At 39.8% G+C, this 14,094-nt stretch overlaps 1 protein-coding gene and 1 pseudogene across 1 annotated transcript in view; one reads left to right on the top strand and one right to left on the bottom strand.

The window, feature by feature from the left end:
- LOC148085133 (uncharacterized) overlaps positions 1-14,094 on the bottom strand; it is a 523,722-nt gene that overhangs the window by 134,914 nt on the left and 374,714 nt on the right. The gene's annotated exons all lie outside the window — the stretch shown is intronic.
- LOC148085143 (telomerase reverse transcriptase-like) lies at positions 4,038-13,024 on the top strand (annotated as a pseudogene).

Below are 14,094 nucleotides of genomic sequence, written 5' to 3'. Positions count from 1 at the left end.
ACACACACAGTGATTATACAATAGAGTCACACATCACAACATCACACACACTGATGATACAATAGAGTCACACATCACAACATCACACACACAGTGATGATACAATAGAGTCACACATCACAACACACACACACTGATGATACAATAGTCACACATCACAACAACACACACACAGTGATTATACAATAGAGTCACACATCACAACAACACACACTGATGATACAATAGAGTCACACATCACAACATCACACACAATGATGATACAATAGAGTCACACGTCACAACAACACACACTGATGATACAATAGAGTCACACATCACAACACACACACACTGATGATACAATAGAGTCACATGTCACAACAATACACACATCACATCAACACATAAGTTGACCTTCAAACATTTACAGTTTCTTACTCTTAGTTTCTCTAGACAAAGATACAAAAGTTGAACTCAAATATTTCTCTATGCTGACTAAACAGGTTTGTGAACTTCCGGGACAATCCTCTGACGCTGGACGTGACTCTGCCAGTTGGCAAGACGAAAGCTGAAGATGACGATGAGGAGGAGGAGGGAGAAGAAGAGGAAGACGACCGAGAGATGTTCGGCCGAGAGTTCATGCAGATGTACATCCGGGAGGCCAGGAAGAGATCGTACGCTGTTCTCAACATGAACCGTTCCAGTCGTTAGTATCAGCGTGTTTGTTGAAGAGCATGCTGTGTTCCAATGCTTCCAACACTCTTCAGCGAACACGTGTTATCAAGAAACCTTCCATTAGATTCTGCTACTGTCATGGTTGACGTCACATTATGTTGGTTCCAAAGCTCACAAAGTGTACGCTGACGGAGTGTGACGCGAGGAGGTTGAAAAGGCTTAATTGGAATTTGATGTGTTAACATTAGAATTTTGCAACTTAAACACACAGCTTTTGTTTGTTTTTTTGGACTTAAGGTTGATCCATGGATTAAAGAACTTGATAACACGGTACATATACTGTATATATCGAGCTAGCACTGCCATGCTAGTGGCTACATTGATAATTCCAACAGAGTACTTTGTTTATTTGCTCTTTACTTTTGTTCCCGATAAATTAAAAACATCCCAATTATTTCATCATTACATGACAAAACTGAACAGGATTACTATAAATGATCTTCATAATATATGTTTATACTGTATATAAATACAATATATATCCATATTTTAACTTTTATATACGACATTTTCCTAATAATATATAACTTGTTTGTTCATTTTTGTTGTTGGTTGGTTGTCCTGCTAAAAGATTGAGTGTTTCTTTGGTTGGAAACTGGCTCTTTATGTAAAAGTTATTCTTTAATATGGTCAACATTGATCGTCTTAGTTTACATGAATAACACACAAGTAACTACAACTAGAACTTGAGACTTCATGCTGAGTGGTACATAACTTAACTCAAAGCATCACTGACTGTCACCTTAACCTGTGTTCATGTAAAAAGACTCAAATCAATATCATGGGTTGAATTAACCTGAAATAATATAAATAGAAATAAAAATAGAGAAGTTAAGAAGCGACTGCTTGGTTTTAATGGAAGCATGTTGTCTAAACCCACACATATTGTTTTGATAGTTTAAGCGCTTTGTGACCCTGGTCTGGAAAAGCGCTATACAAATAAAAATGACTTACTTACTTGCATGGTTGAAAAAGTCTTTTTTTTTTCACCCACTTTCTCTAAACTTGTTGAGCTACTGTGTAAATGACTCTTCAGGCAACAAAACAATACGTTTGGAGTCATTTTAACACAAATACACACGTTATTTTAAAAAGATACATTATTAAATTCATGTAATTAATTTTTCATATTTTTTTCTAAGACGTCAGCAAGATTAAGCTTTTTTTTGTTGCATTTTTAAACATTAATTCAAGAACATGTAAAAATGATCTACTTTTTAAATTTGTATTACAAATTATGTTTGTTATCCAATAAAACAATGATTTAAGTAAATTTATATCTGTTTCGAAATCTTTACTTTCGACGAGATTCCAGTCGAGACACCGAGCTGTGAGCAGGTGATGTACCTGTTCAGTCCAGGACTCGTTTGAAGAGCGACACCTATCGTCACGAACAGTGTTCGGATGGTTCGAGTACAACCTTTCAGCAAAACTAATTCAATTTGATATAAAGTTTCTTATGACAAAGTTAACTCGACACATGTTGTCGTTTAAGTCAGACTATAGTGGAGAAAAGAAAACTTCCTTTTAGAAGGCAGAAACCTCAAGCAGAACCAGACTCGTGCTGTGTCTCAAATCGCATACTTCTCCTAGTATACTAGAAGTTAGTATGCATCAGGATAGTGTACGTACTAACTAGTAACTAATCCTCCACAGATAGTAGTGCTGTGTCTCAAATCGCATACTAGCGTACTCAAAGTTAGTATTTTTAGTGCATTAGTGCGTCTCAATTCTTATTATGCGAAATTTAGTGCGCCATGCACACTAAATTGGCGTACTAACACGCCCACAAAACTGAGTATAGTTCGATGGACACTAACCACCCTAAAGAGCCGCCATCTTAATGACGTTTTAAACGGAAGTTACGTCATATATATTCATATATATTCATATACTTATAGGTGTATTTTCAGCAGCAGTAGAAGGATAAACACGTCTTCGCTGCTGATACCAGCTTAAATATCTAGCGAATATTTCTTTTCTCATATTTTTTCTTTATTTCATTTTCCAATCTTGCAAAACGTGCTGCCAGCAGGTGGCGATAGTGTTCAAACAGCTGGTTGAAATCATCGTTAAATAGTAGTAGAAGAAGAAGCTGTCGCGTCATTTCCTGTTAGTGTGTAGCAGCAGAGTTTGATTTGAGACATACTATCTGTGGAGAATTAGTTACTAGTTAGTACGTACACTAAACTGATGCATACTAACTTCTAGTATACTAAGAGTAGTATGCGATTTGAGACACAGCATATGTCTCAAATCAAACTCTGCTGCTACAAACTAACAGGAAATGACGCGACAGCTTCTTCTTCTACTATTTAACGACGATTTCAACCAGCTGTAGGAACACTATCGCCACCTGCTGGCAGCACGTTTTGCAGGTTTGGAAAAAGAAATAAAGAAAAAATATGAGAATCGAAATATTTGCGAGATATTTAAGCTGGTATCAGCAGCGAAGACGTGTTTATTCTTCTGCTGCTGAAAATACACATGTATGTATGTATGTATGTATGTATGTATGTGTATATATATATATATATATATATATTATATATATATATATTATATATATATATATAGATAGATATATATATATATTATATATATATATATATATATATTATATATATATATATGACGTAACTTCCGTTTACAACGTCACTAAGATGGAGCCGTTTAGTGTGGTTAGTGTCCATCGATCCATACTCAGTTTTGTGGGCGTGTTAGTACGCCGATTTAGTGTGCATGGCGCACTAAACTTCACATACTAAGAATTGAGACGCACTAAAAATACTAACTTTGAGTACGCTAGTATGCGATTTGAGACACAGCATCGGTGTTGACGGCCTCTTGCCATAAACGTAAGGAAGGATAGAACCAACAAATTGACAAACTAAAAGGAAGATGTCAACATGTAGAAGAACACAACTCGGCCATATCAACTGTATTCATAACACACACCAAACAGATACAACAAAACAACCTCCATGAATAAAGAACTGTCTTCACTCGCATAAAAACATGTCCTCCTCCAAATATCAAATGTAGTTGTATGACAAGTATTACAACGTCTCCATGTTTTACCAGATAGTCGTTTATGTGAAGTGTTAGTTCAGACAAAATTTAAATTTCACTCATTTTACTTTAACTTCTCAACCGAAAAAAATAAATGGATATATCTATATTTTAATTTGTTGTAGAAGCTTCTAGTCTCTCAGCGCCAGCTATAGGTTAATCCTCATAAGCGCATTTCAAAACACTTTCTAAGGTCGAGGCTTCAATGCACGATGAAGTCGAAGACAACTGAGCTCCAGTCGCTACATTAAAATGAACAAACATTTTTGTCTGTAACTCTAAAAAGAACAGATGACTCTGAAAATTATCCCAACATTAGTCGACATGAGGTCGAGTAGAAAGTGAGTGAATTTAATTTTCAATTTAAGTGAAAGTAAAAGGCAAAAAAACGTTTATTATTATTTATTTTTTAATAAAAATGACATGCAAGTATATAAACGTTGAAATGTAAATGTTATAACGATGTTGCTTATTGATTTCATAGATCTGTTCCCCATCTGAACTCCTGGCTTTCACCCTGAACACTTTGAAGAAGAAACAAAAGAGAAACGTCTTGACATTAGGCTATAGTATTGACGGCTCCACTCAGGGAGACCACACTATTGATCGCTTTCAATTCCAAAGTCATTTGTATCAAAATGCTGCCTATATCCGTTCTAGTGACCTGTGGATGAAGATCATTAACCGTCTGGGTTCTGATCTGTCGCGGTATCTGCTGGAGAACTGCTCCTTATTCATGGCCGTCCCCCCAACATGTCTCTTTCAAGTTTGTGGTGCACCCATCGATGAACTAGTTCCCACCCCAGAGACCAGCTCCAGGTTCTTTCCCCAGTCCTGGTCCAGGACAAAGAACAAGAAAGATTCAAAAACACCTTCAGCTCTAAGAAAGAAACCATGCACCAAAAATCCTCCAAGAACTAAAAACGATGGCAGATCTGCTCCCGTCAAGAGAAAATTGTGTCGAATGAATGACGATGAAGTTACAAGACGTCCCGGAAAGAGGAGACGATTGTGTGAAGTCTCCAGTTTAGAACCAGAGGTAGTAACTGATTCAACATCTCTTGACGCCACACGTTTGGTTCCGGACCAAGAAAACGCCTCAAAATCGCCTCACAAAACTGTGCCTCCAGCACAAACTTTCATCCGCTCGCTGCAGTTTGCATACGGAGGCACCGGAATCCAAGGGTTCATCCTCAACAGGAAGAGGAGGACCGGTGATGTTTCCAGAGGATTAACTGGCGAAGATTTGGTCAGGATGGTTTTCCTCAGTGGTCCAAAGTGTCTCAAAGAACTGGGGAAAGACGAGAGGAAGTTGCCCAGGCGCTGGTTGTACATGGTCCCGTTGTTCAGCCAGCTGCTGAGACGGCACCAGAGATGTTCCTACACCAGATTCCTGCACAGACTGTGTCCACGAGTGAGGAGGGCGATGGATGGGCGCGAGGACTTGAACCTCCTCCTTCGCCAGTGCTGTGCAGCTCACCGCGTCTCTCTGTTCGCGAGGAAGTGCCTCGACGCCGTCATACCCTCGGAGCTCTGGGGCTCGGAGGACAACCGACGACACGTCTACGTCAGAGTCGGACGCTTCCTGCGCAGTGGCAGGTTTGAGAAGATATCAGTCGAGGAAGTGATGTTGAAGATGAAAGTCACCGATTGCAACTGGTTGCAGTTCAACAAGACAGGTAATGAGAACAATTGAATAGTATAAGTTAAAAGAAAAACATGACGCTACTTCTTTAACTCATCGTATAAAAACAACCTGAGAATACAATCTTGCATGTTCCTTAAAGTATTAGATTTCTCTAGCCTTTTGTCGTCATGGATTCATCAATCACAAGTTGAATCAATCCAAATTCCTTTTTGGCGTATTAGCTGCAGTAAAGATTTCTCACCTTTTAATAGTACCACGACCATGTTTTCAACTCATTACTTTATAAAGCTGCTCTGAGATCTGGGCGAACGAGAGGTTACGAGAGTCCATTATGACGTAATAATGGCACCACTCCTCCAGCTGTAGACACGCCCGCTTTGTTTATACAACGAGCCCCTTGGAGTGAGTATTCTGGGGATTGATGACGCGCGGTGACAAACCTCCATGCTTGACCAATCACAGCAGAGTGGACGTTGTTATGGTCAACAAGATTTAATTTACAGAAGAAATATGCTCTTTAACACGAATAGTTTCTTGCAGAGAATCAGTGACTTTTAATGATGTTAGTAATAATCTCCCGATTGTTTGGATAACATGCGTATTTATATTACGTTTATGGAATAAAAGTGTTTCCTGTTTACATACATATAGTCATCATGTGATACTGAAAGTGTGTTTTTCAAGGAGATGCTCAGATCACATGAGGAAAACCTGCTCTTGCTGAGCTTCAATTCAAACCTGTTCAGCTTCTGGTGGATCATTTTAATATGTTATCAAAACAAGCCTATATTTTCTGACAATTTTTCTAAATTGTCTAAAATAACTGATGAACACTCGTGTATAAAACTCATCATGTTGTCGTAAATGAACAAGAATCATCAGTGTGTAGAAAGAGAAACATGTGTGTGAATACTTTAATATCCAGACATGTAACAACAAACATTGTTGATGCGTCTCTGATGTGAACTTCTCAGTGTGTACATTTTTAGTGTAAGTACATGAGGCCCCTGATGGTCGTCCTACCAGCTCTCATGCTGTCTTCACTCTTCCTGGACAGGAAGGATTCCCCCCAGTGAGCTGGCATATCGCACACGCCTGCTGGGTCACTTCCTGGCCTGGCTTCTTGGCTGTTACGTGACTGGCTTGGTCAGATCCTGCTTCTACGCCACTGAGAGAGTCGGACGGAAGAAAACTCTCAAGTTCTATCGCTACGATGTCTGGGCTGAATTACAGAACTTGGCTTTCAGGTGAACACAAGTGAAGGAACATTGCTGATGACGTCACAACTACAGTGTCCTGTACACGAGGACCGACATGAAAGTCATTCAATTATCTCAAGATTTAAAGGCTTGAAGTCTTGAGTCTGTGCTCGTTGTGTTCAATCAATCGACCACTGATCATAATCAGCAGATATCTGGGAACTGGGGTTTGTTTCAGATCAAAATAAATGATGACTGGCGGCTCATACTTTACCTCTTCCCACCTGCACAGGCTCTGCACAGGTGCACGGGAACAAACGACAACAAACATGTCTGCTGTGTAAAGGTTTTAAACTGTGTGTGAGAACTATGTGAAGTTCACTTGCTGCTCATGGAAACGTAAAAATACCTCGAGGAGGAAGCATTTTAAAATGATCCTGAAAGAAACTGGCAGCCAATGAAGAGTTTTAAGAATCAGAGAAATGCGAGTTCTTCTACTAGAGCGGCTCAGAATTCTCGCTGCAGAGTTTTGATTTAACTGCAGGCGAGACAGATGCTTCTTAAAAAGTTGAACATGTCTGTGGGTTATTTTTCCTCTTCTTCTTTTGCTTCCTTTTTCTTCAGCCTGAAGTCTTTTATAACGTTCTCCACTCAACAACTCTAAGTCTCATGTGTTTGTGCGACTTTTAGAAATCACGTTTCTAAATGCCAGCTGGAAGAGTTGAGTGCAGTCGAGGTCGCGTCCCTCCCCAGTACAAGCGTCGTCTCCCGCCTTCGCTTCGTTCCAGAGACGGGTGGAATGAGAGCGATCACTGGGGTCATGGGGGTGAAGGTCAAAACACAGGTACAAATGTGTTTCACCTCTTGTTGATCCTCACTTGCACACATGGATGTGATGTTTATTGTTGGTCTCATCCTTCATGTCCAGTTTCACAGGATCTTCACGACTTACATGCAGTCTTGCTTGCCCTCGTGCGAGAGTCTCCGTCTCTCCTCGGCTCCACAGTTTGGGGAAAGAGCGACATTCACCGAGTTCTGTCCTCCTTCCTGCCATTGAAGGACAACAGAGCCGAACCCTTTTACTTTGTTAAGGTATCTTTGCTACACCTGGGGACATTGACTTAAAACATTATTTAAAGAGATCATTGGTAGATATCCGCTTATTAACTTGTATTTTTGGTACTTACAAATACATTTTTATTTCTAAATATATCATTTTCATTTGCAAGACTTGTAAATGAGTCTTTGTTATTGCATCTGACATGTGAATGTAATTTCACACACAGAATTTCAAGTTTTACCATTTACATTTTTTTTTCAAATGATATACAGTATATAAAAGTAAAAATGTATTTGTAAATGCCAAAATACAAGTTAGAAATATTAAATCGCTCGTACAACCATTATATATTTTCAGATCACCCTCTATGCATGTACACATAATTATGAGACAAAAATAAGCCCATAGTTACTAAGTATATATATATCATCAGTGTTGGGAGTAAAGGTTTGCTGTAACAAAAGCGTCTTTTTACTTCTATTTTTTATGAGATGCTTTTTATATCCATACATGATAGAAAGTTAGAACTCTATGTTATTACTTTAAAAGTGAATGAAGAATGGATACGTGAGTTGAACATCTGCATCTGCCACAAAAATGACCGTCAGTGCATTTAATCTTTTATTTCTATTTGTTTTTTTCTTTTATTGTTCTTACCTTTTTGTGTGATTTGTTTAATCACAGCATCCAAACTTACACTGACCCGTACACTTGTACAAATGTTTCTCTCTTACAAAAACTTTCCCTATTAAAAAGTAAAGAAACTGGGTTGTTTTTGAAAGAAGTAACTAGTAATTGTAACTAAGTTACTATTTTAAAGTAAGTCGCCCAACACTATTCATGATGTTACATTTGAGAGAAATTATTAATTTGTTTGTAACGAGGGACAAACATTCTGACTGTTTCCTGTGTGTAAATATGACATGATTATAATCAATATAACATTATTGATTTTAGTGATGTTTGTCTATTAAAACAAGGCGTGTTTAAGATGTTTTTACTTGACATTTATAACCAAATATTTATGGATTTGAAAATGAGCACAAAAGAGAAAAAAAGCTTCAACATTAGATTATTTTTTAACCTTTAACTCTGTTTGTGTTTTCACCTGAACAAGGCGGTTGTTAGTGGAGGTCACGACCCTCACGAGAAGCTTCAAGAGGTCATAGGTCAAGTGCTTTCATCAGTCGAGGACATGGTTTTCAACGTACGAACTTTTGCCAAAATCTGGGCCGACTCGGAAGAAGGTCTTCGTAAGACTTTTGTGCGAGAGGTGAGTTTACTGATCACAGAAACACAATGAAGTCAGAACTACATTAAATAAACATTAAATGTTCTTTTTATTTTCGTGTTGTGTCGTTGTGTATCTGAAGCGACTCATTTGTGTTGTGGAAACAGGCGACTATCATCCACGGAGCTGCAGGAACAGCCAACATGAAGAACTTTGTTGCGTCGCTGCAGAAAAGCAAGAAAGCTCATCACACTGTTCTGGTAGAGAAGGTAAGAATGACCTTGAAAGTATTTTCTTCATCGTAGTTTTCATTTTCTCCGGCTGTTACGCTGCATTTATCTGGAAACTATACAATAAGTCTGTGTTCGTCACTTCATCTTTATTTCTTCCAGCATTTCTCCACAGACGATTGTGTGAAAGAGCAGCTGGACTTCTTCACTGGGTTGTTGTCTGGGACCATCGTTGAGTACAGGAGGAGGTTAGTGTTCATTTTTAACTTTTCTTTCTGCTCAGACAGATTCAGTATCGACGGATGTGAGAGAAGCAGACGTGGACAGAAGAATGTTCTTGTCATTGTTGGACAGATGTTGAATTTTAACCTTAAATAATACTCATTATTTTAATAAATGCTTGGTCAAGAATCACTGACGTGTTCTGAGGGGATGTTTGTAGCCTCCATGTTTTCTGGCTTGATTTTCTCATCTTTACTTTACAACCTAAGATCAGATCTTCTTTGTCCTCCAGAATGTACCGTCAAGGTCAAGGTATTCCTCGAGGCTCTGTGGTGTCTAGTCTGCTCCGCTGCCTCTACTATGGTCACATGGAGAACACGCTGTTTCAAGATCTTCCTAAAGACAAAGTGTCCGTTTGTCGTGAAGTTGACAGATGTCATTGTGTCGTGTCGCCAGCAGGGGGAGCCAGTTCCGTATAACAACCTTTCTTTCTGTGTCTGCAGATGTTTGATGAGGCTGGTCGATGATTTCCTGTTGATTACAACAGACAAATGTCGAGCAGAGTCTTTTCTAACGTGAGTTTGACTTTTTACATCAACCATTTGAGCCAAATATAAACTTCTCATCTTTTTCACCAGCACTTTGCTCTCCGGGGTGCAGGAGTACGGACTTGTCGTCGACCACCAGAACATGGTGACCAACTTCCAAACGTCACCAGGTCCCCATCCTACCATTGACGCCCTGCCCCGTCTCTGTCTCTTCCCCTGGTGTGGTTTGCTGCTGGACACTCAGTCGCTGCACGTGCACAGGGATTATTCAAGGTGTGGCTTCGACTATTTTCACTTCTACGATTCATAAAGTGTGTTTGAAGCAACATTCTGCTGAGTAACTGTGTGTGTTCAAAAAAGAGAACGAACCTGCTCAGCTCATACATTAGTGTGTAAGGTTGAAATATATTTGTTCTCACAGTTACAGATCTTCGTCTCTGCTACAGCCCCACACTGGGCTCTGACACATCAGCAACAGAGGAGAAGAAACTGATGATCGTCCTCACAGGTGATTGTATCTCTTCATGGACGTCAAGGTTTGGAAAGATCACTTCAGACACATGTAGCTCTGTGAGGTTAAAGTTCACTTCAGACACATGTAGCTCTGTGAGGTTAAAGTTCACTTCAGACATAGGTTTGCTACTGAATTTCGGTTCTTTTGTGGCTCGACTGAAATAGTAGCGATTATCAAAACATGCTTCATATTTTTCGGCTCCTATGTGAGATAAAAACTTAATTCTGTTCGTAAATAATTCAACATCTTTTATCTCATCATTTAAAGGTAAATGTAAGAAATATAAACTTGTCTCAAAGAAAATATTAAAGTTTATTTCTTTGAGTCTTAAATAATGTATGTTATGTGTTTTAGAATGTTTCTAACTATTAAAATTCTTATGAACATATAATTATAATTAAATTAACGCTAAAAGATGATCAAATATAAAGTAAGAGAATAATAAAGTATACTCTGCTTGATGCTAAGAACTTTTGTTCCTGCACACAATCAACATTCATGCAAACTGATTACTGAGACCAGCTCAACTCAGGTTAGAGTCAAATCACCGGTAGAATAAACATTTGTCTGTCTAGTAAAGGAACTCAAATCTCTTTCCTGTCTAATGAGTTCTGCGCATTCGTTTGATCCAAGGAAGAGTGACATTTTAGAATTAAAACAGTCAATTTATTAATAACAAAGTATGATTACCAAAGTAGGCCTTACAAGACCTTAAATACAACAGTTAAACAAAGAAATGCAAATTATTCAAATTGTTCAGATTGTTCAGAAATACCACAGTTCCAGCGCTTGGTCCAGTCTCTGTCAGTCATCCTGGCTCACCCAGGTCCTCCCAGAGAGTGGCACTTAATCTTTAGATCGTCTCGTCTTTTAAAGCCCTCAAGACACTCAAGACACTCCCAGAACCAAATCTGACTCCATAATGAACAACAGATGTTGTTTGATCTGATCACTAATCTAAACAAAGAATCTCCTGACCTCCTTCACACCTGTTATCTCCAACCAGGTTCGTGGACCATAAATTCCGTGTCTTGATACTTCAAAAGTCGCGAACATCCTTGTCTAAACAATCACAACATTTGTTACCGTGGCTTTATCCTTCCTCCCCCAATACATACAGTATGTTATCTTCACAGTCACCTTTAAGCCATGTCACCAAGGGCCATAAAAGTTAAGACACAGTTGGCCAGAGCCCCTGAGCCCTGAAACTTCATAACCCCTGCTGTGAGGAAGAGAGTGGTCGTAAAACACAACACAGGATGTTTAAGATCTGAACGAGAGATGACATTATCAATGTTTAACAGTTGATTACACAAAGGACATACATTCAACTCATCAATGGATACACCTATAGGAAAGTAATTTAGAATATGTCTTCACTAGCAACCACACCTGAAGATGTGCACAAAAGGACCAACGCAGCCGGTGAGACCCCAGGTTGGAAGTGAAGACCAGAACCAACGCCCAGGAGTGTGAGCTCCGCCCGTGAACATTTGAATTATTAGATTAAATGAGACAACAGGCAACTGTTCCAGCGGGACACCGCTTCATTGTCCTGCGCTGATTCGCTAGCTAAACCTAGCACTCAACCAATAGGATTGACCATTGAGCCAGACTCCCGCCTCCAGACTGAACGCTTGCACCCGCCTCTCTCTTCGTCCGACGAGGACGCCGACTCCCGACTGGGGAATACACACCAAAGGGACTCGGGGCATCGACTACACAGGACTGCCCGACGGCGCCAGACGCCCGATAATAGGCGCTGTGTCTCAAGGCCTTTAAACTTCTATTCGGTTAAAAAACGTTTTTGCTTGTGATTTTCATAACAAAAGTATTTTAAGAAATAATTTAGGATATTATAACATAAGTATTCAGGCTTGACGAGGTGAGCACAAAGAGTGTGTTCATTGCGTTGGTGTTGGTAAAGTCCATTGGACTGATAAAAAATAAAAATATCAGGGTGATCTATGAGATGCCCAGACAACAGTAGCCCAAAGGACAGGTAACATAAACACGATCTTATGTGTCCTCTAGGGGAGGTTGATGTATGAATGGAATGAATGAACAGTGGACAGGATTGGTGACAATGATGTTCATTTGGGGATTCTTGGTACCATGTCCTGTTGTAAGAATGGGGGATGCCCCGATAACCGACACCGGAGGATATAAAAAAATCAAGTTAAGGGAATGTCCTGACCTGGATGAGTAGACAGACGTACACAAAAGATAAGTTTCATCAAACACATTCCCCTATCCGAAGAAACACACACGGATCAATACATGGGGAAAATCCCCATTTCTTTTTACCTTAATAAAATATTCATGGTCAGAGCTACTCCTGAATGAAGGTTATTTGTGTGTAGGTTGAAGAAGATGGACCTGGAGGACGTTGGAGAAGATGGACTGGGCTTGGGACATGGACGAAGAGGACCAACTGGAATACGAGGAGGAACAGTCGGACTGACTGAGGAGGAACAGTCAGAACGACTGAAGATGACGAGGATGGACTGGACGACTGAGCACGACGAGGGAAAGATGAATGACTACTTCAGAATGGGGCCCAAATCTTATGTTGCACAATAAAAAAAATCATATTGCAGGCAGACTATTATAGTTTCGGTCATACATATAGCGTGTGCAGGTGCATGATAATGATGTGTTGTTTGTAAGATGATGAATATTTGATAAAAGAGGTAATTGATAAAATGTTGCTGCGGAACAACCACTAATTAAAAAAATTGTGGAGTTGTTAGATTAAAATTGTTATAAACATATATGCCATACTTAAATGAATGCTAAAAGGATAATCAAATATAAAGTAAGACAATAATAAAATATACTCATGCATACTGATTACTGAGTGGAGACCAGCTCAACTCAGGTTAGAGTCAAATCACTGGTAGAATACCACACCTGCCTGGCAACCACACCTGAAGATGTGCACATCCGCATTTTTTAGGGATTCTCTGGACAAACGTTGCGAAACAGGAGAAGTTATCCTGTCTAAAAAATTAGGTCTCTAGACCTGCTGAAGAAGGTGATAGAGCCGGTTCCAACAGCAGAGATGATGAGCGGGTTTTACTCCCGGTACTTCCTTGTGCCAAAGTAGAATGGTGGATGGAGGCCCATACTGGACCTCAGCTATTTGAACAAGTTTATAGCTACCAACCCATTTCGGATGTTGACAGTAAAGGACTGCTGACAGGTGTAAGTCCAGGGGATTGGATGACATCTATTGACCTGACCAACGCATCATTTGAAGTTTCGATAGTCAAATACTTGCGTTTCGCTAATACTTGTGTCAATACACTTGACTCCCGTTCGGCTACTCTCTGGCACCCAGGACCTTCACCAAGTGTGTGGAGGCAGCACTGGAACCAATGAGAGCAAGTGGGGTGAGGATCTTGACCTATCTGGATGACTGGTTGATCCTTGCCAGGTCTCCGACTGACAACACAGTTGCTGGAAGCTTGGCGTCATGTGATCACAGCAGGCGCTGTTATGTCCCTCCTGGGGCTCATGCCAGCAGCTCACAAGGTGGTACGGCTGGGCTTGCTGCATATGAGGGACCTCCAGAGATGGTTTGGTCATCTCAAGCTAGATCCAAAGCAAGACCAGGGTCGGGTTTTGCAGGACATCAAATTTTGGAATTA

The sequence above is a fragment of the Callionymus lyra genome, chromosome 2 (genome assembly GCF_982586985.1).
Source record: "Callionymus lyra chromosome 2, fCalLyr1.hap1.1, whole genome shotgun sequence".
Classification (NCBI taxonomy): Eukaryota; Metazoa; Chordata; class Actinopteri; order Syngnathiformes; family Callionymidae; genus Callionymus; species Callionymus lyra.
Note: the sequence above shows the minus strand (reverse complement) of the source record. Positions and strands in the feature narration are given on the sequence as shown.